Source organism: Galeopterus variegatus, unplaced genomic scaffold, assembly GCF_000696425.1.
Source record: "Galeopterus variegatus unplaced genomic scaffold, G_variegatus-3.0.2 Scaffold1147, whole genome shotgun sequence".
NCBI lineage: Eukaryota > Metazoa > Chordata > Mammalia > Dermoptera > Cynocephalidae > Galeopterus > Galeopterus variegatus.
In genome coordinates, this window is record NW_007727258.1 from 186,532 (window position 1) to 192,304 (window position 5,773).

Here is a 5,773-nt window from a genome sequence, read left to right on the forward strand (position 1 = left end):
TGGGGGGAGGGGAGAGAGGGAGGAGGGAGGGAGGTGTCGGTGATGGGCCATAATAATCATATACATTGTATATTGACAAAATAAAAATTTAACGAAAAAAAAAAGTGTTTAAGCCCAAAGAAACCTTCTTTTTCCTACAAAAGTCTTAAAAGTGCCTGAGAAGATAAATTTTTCAAACATCAACCTATTGTTAATTAGGGAATATGACATAGATCAAATTCTATTTCTTTTAGAGTTGAAAAAATTATTCTTTATTTTTCCCTCTTCTCCTTCATAGTCTATTCTCATGTAATCATAGAGTACATTTTTTATATTGTTTAGTTTACAGAACTGGCCATTTGATGGCATGAACTATAAATCACAGTACAAAATAGCTTTTATCCTGACCAGAGGATAAAAGAGACAACGTGTGCCTTTATTTCATTTTATTTCAGTCTGGTGAAAGTGAAATGTAATAGAGGCTCTAGCTCAGAATATAAATGATCAGACACAACTGCACTGAGAAACCAAATTAATGAAAAACACACTTTGTCACTAAGGGATTCCCATTCCTAAATGCTAATGCATTTTAAACATAATGAACTGTGTGAATGCATAGATGTACACTACCTATTTACTTAAGAATGTTTTTAAATTGTAGAGTCTGAATGGGCAGGGATGAACATCTCCTGTGGTAATTATAAAAATCCCCCAGCTGAGTATGAGTTCTGTGCAACAAAAATATGTCATGCCTCTAGACTCTATGGACAACGACAAAAAGATGAGAACCCATTCACTTAGAAAACAGACAATGAGATACTTTCTAATTAAATGGAAAGTGTCAGGAACTAGATCTTTGCTTCTTCCCTGCCCACCTGCCCCTGTGCACAAATGGCCTCAATGCACTGGATATTGGAACTTTGTCTATGGTAATTTAGGTCACAGAAAGTAGGACCATTCAATAGTACCTAAAGCTTATGACTTTTTAGAAACAACAACAACAACATATGTAGTACAAAGCAATGGTATCCATTTTGAGAGATCATGACTTGATTTATGTATTTTGCTAGGATTGAATTTTACTAAATTACAGTTTTCAGTGTTCATATATCAATAAGTACATCCCATTAGGCAATTTGGTGTGCCGAACATGTACTATGACTAATTCTTCAAAATTAAACATAAACAGTAGGAGATACTCATCTAAATTGACTTAATCATAATTTAATTACTATATACTAAGGCACACCCATTGCAAAATTTAGACACATATTAGCCAAATAATAGATTACAAATACAGTGTGATCTCTCAAGACTGGACAATAAACTCATTTATTAGATGATGGAGAAAATATTTTAGGAAAGATTCTTAGGTTAACTGTGATGAAAAGAAGAAATCCACTTTTCAAATTTAGAATTCTGAATTTTTCAGACTCCTATTTTCCTAATTTGATGATTAATTTAAAACCAATTGCACTATTGGCTTTCAGAATACAGGTAGAAACTTACAGCCACATATTCTGACTCGTGCAACTTCAACAATTGCATACTTAATTGCTCTCTTCTATGATATCAACAGAAACAAAAATAAACCAAAATATTCTTACCCATCAATACTTTCAATAAGTGAAACTTCTGATGGGAAGTGCTCATTCATCACGGGGGAAAATTTGCTCCCATCTTTTCAAGATCAATCATTCTCAAGATAGTAAAAGGTTTGAAAGTCACCTTTCTAGTTAGAACAATCAAGCAGTGGGATAAGATTCCTATCTTGTTAGGATACAGGTTTAAATATATTTAAGTCTGGATTCTTCTACCCAAAATTATTTTTATTGTGAATTCAGTAAGAAATGATTTCAGGCTAAGCCCATGCTTTCAATTTAGCTCCATAGATGTTTATAGAGGGCACATAGTGTTTCTTAAGCACAATACTGGAGATTAAAATCAGGTCCAAGCACCAGCCTATAGACCCTTGGACCTATGATCCTTCAGTCAGAGTTCTGTTCCTTAAAACAAAGCTTACTCTATGCAGGTTACACATGCTTAAGCAAAAAGGAGATTCCAGCATGCAAGGTCAGGGACATTGCCCCAATGCTCCGTATTGCTCTCTGTACACAATTTAAATTTCTTACCTTGAAGTAGAAGTTATTCCAAATCGTGGTGCCTCGATCACCCACATGCCTGCCTTGCAATCTGTAGGTGTTTCTTTCTCATTTTTCTTCTCTACTAACTTCCACATCTCCCTAGAACCTCCAGATTGACTAAAGTCTTTCATTACATGGTTGATGTGATCCTATTTATTACCTGTAATAATCCTGTCTTCAATTTTAGACCCAGATGAAGAAATACATCCTTCGATACTTCTCTCATCCTCAGGGAAAGTTGTCCTGTTCTCCAAATTTCTACTGTTCACTGGTTGTATCATTGCAGTTGTGTTTACCACATTATGCTGTAATTTAGAAGTATATGAGTCTGTCTAGAGCAAGAATCCTGTGTTATTAACCTTTGTATTTTTTGGTTCTTAGCAGAGTATCAGGTATATATTGTTCAAAAAAATGTTGAATGTTGATTGAGGATGAGTTTTTTGTTGTTTTTGCTTTGGTTTTCCTGGAGAAAGTCATTTGCTAGTAGAAAAAACAAGCATGAAAACAATCAGAACAGACTATAAAGCAAAGATACGAGCCAACTGTACTAAAATATTTTTTAGGAATTATTATATTTAAAACTTCATGACAATCTTAGAATAGTTAATATCATTATTCCCATTTCGTATATTCCCCTTCAATTCTCACATGATATTGTCATTTCTTTGTTGCTTGTCTGTCTAACCCAGTCTATACCATACATTCTTTGAAGGCATAGACTATATCTGGCATTGTTTCATCCCCAGCATCTGATATGATGTCTAGAACCTAATAGAAAATCAAAATATTAGTTGATAAATTTGTTAACACATTCATGCATTAATCAAAGGGTCCTTTTTGCCCAGAGTTTTAAAGATTTTGACAGCACACGTTGTGTAATACTTATGTTGTGCCAGATGCTGTTCTAAGTGCTTTACAAATATTAGCTCAGCAAACCCTCACCACACCCTGGGAACTAGCTTCTCTTACTGTAAACTGGATAATGTTTTACTGATGAGGAAACTGAGACACACGTAGGTAAAGCAATTTGGCCAAGGCTCTACAGGTAGTTATCTATCCTGGATATTACTCTTAAGGATAAACTTGAGATAAAACCTATACTATAAAATCAGCCACATATAATCTGCTAAAATATCAGTGTGGAAAGATTGTAAACAGTTTTAGGTGGTTTGGTGCTCATTTTTTCATCTTTCTTACCTTGTAAGGCCCTTAGACCGTTTTGATCATTTTTCTTTGTTTTGATTCAACATCTTCTCTCTGTGTTGTCAGTTTAGCTCCCTACTTATTGCACATGTTTTAACCCTGAAATTACTACTTAAAGAATAGAATTTTTGTTACAACTACCCAGATTTTAGGGCCTGTCTTTTAAATGCCTTTCCAATTTCTGTCCCCAATTGCTGTTGCACAAATTTGTAAAGGCTATTGTGCCTTGGCCATGCCCCCCTGACACCCACAGCCAGCTGAGCGGTGACCACTAAGCCACCACAGGAAGTGCCCTGGGCTCTCCTGAGCTGGGGCAGTGGGGGGGGGGGCGCAAGGGCTTCAGCCATACCTCCTGACACCCACAACCAGCCCAGCCACTGACACCAAGCTGCCACAGGAAGCACCCTGGGCTCTCCTGAGCCAGAGTGGTGGGGGGCCAAGGGTCTAGGCCATGCTCCCCTGACATGTGCAGCCAGCCCAGTGATGACCAAGCCCTGGGTTCCTGAGCTGCAGTGGTGGGATCAAGGGCTTTTGCCACACCCCCTTGACATCTGCACCCAGCCCGGCAATGATCAAACCACTGCTGGAAGCTGCCGGGTCTTCCCTGTGGGAATGAAGGGGGTGCCACAGGCCTTAATCCCACCCCTCCTCCTTCCTCCTTCTTCCATCCCATTTCCTTCCCCTTTCCCCTCTCCCTCTCCCTCCCAACTGTCCAACTGCTCCACAACAACATTCCAGAATGTAAAAAAATAATAATAATATTAATAAAATTACATTTTCTTTAAAAAAAATTGTGTAGGCTAGAAATCTCGGGAAATTTGATCTTTTAAATGTAAATATGGCTTCTGTGACTACTGAGCTACTGGATTTTGCATATCTCTGCAGTTCTAAGCAGGGGGGAATAATATCTTCCTTGCAGATTTTTCGTATTGTTCAAAATTTCTTTGACCAAAATGGTTGTTTCCTAATTCATTTCACAAAAGTCCCCATGTCAAAGGAACTTCTTCCCTTTTGTATTCAGCCCAGTGAATTAAAGAGTGTTTATTTTTCTGTTTATTGTTTTGCATTTATTAGTAGTGCATGTACGTTAGCACTCCTTTCCTATATTATTTATTGTATTATATTTTTTGACCACATATTTTCTATGCACGTGAACCCTCTCATTGCATAGCAATGATCATTGATTTATTAATAACAAAGTTGTTTCTTAATGGTTATGAGTAATTTATAGAATGGTTCCTTGGTGAGTTGTCAATTAAACATTAATTGGTTTTTCTACACCCATAAACACATAATCTGGTCCTTTAATAGCTCTCAAGGATATATTACTTTGAGTAATGTAATATTTTAAAGAATGTTTAAAAATCATTAACCCCCAAAGTTAAGAGATACTGGAACTGTAAGAATGTTAGCAATTTTTGCAATCTCAGAATTAATTATGAATCTGTAGAAGCCTAAATCACTACTGTAGCTTCTTAATAATTCTGTATTTGTTTTGTATTGCTGGATAACAAATTACCACAAATTTGTTAGCTGAAAATTATACCGATGCATTAGTTCACAGTTTTCTAAGTCAGAAATACCCCAGTATGTGTCTAGGTTCTCTGCTCAGGGTATCACAAGTCTGAAATCAAGGTGTCATCAGGACTGAGCTCTCATCAGAAGGAGATGGGGAAGAATCTACTTCAAAGCTCATTCGGGTAGGTTTCCCACAGTTATAATATTGAGATCCCCGCATTTTTCTCCTAGAGATTCCTAGAGGCTACTTTCAGGCCCTTACCACATGGCACCTTCCGTCTTCAAGCTAGCAGTGGCATACCAAATCCTTCTGTTTCAAATCTCTCTTTTCTACATCTGCAACCAGCCAGAGAAAACGTTCTGCTTTTAAAGAGTTTGTGTTATTACATCAGGATGACCTGGCTAATTTCTTGTCTTTGTCTTTACTTAATCATGGGAGTAAAATCCATCATATTCACTATCTTGTGGATTATGCATGGCTTGTACATGGGGAATGTGGAGACCGGGGGAAATTTTAGAATTTTGCTTACCACAGTCTCCAATTAGAAAAGCTCACTTCTGAATATTCAAACATACTCTTATTTTTCCCCATGAGTAACTGAAAACGTTCTCATATATCTTTTCACTTGATTCCATGTAGTCATATTTTGAAAAATTTTGAATGCTAACATTTTAGGACTGGCTAAAGATGAATAATTTTTTTTTCCCATTTGGATGTACATTTGTCACCTAGAAAAATATGTGCACATAAGCATCTGAAGCAGTGGTAGCACTTTTAATAAATATTAATAATTTAAATCTGCTGATATCTTAGCTACATGACTGTGAATATCTAGGACTGAAAAAAAGACTCCATATGTATTGGTAAAATCTATCATTGCTGGATTGTCTTATAAAATAATTTAAGTTTATATGTTTGTCTGCTGGAG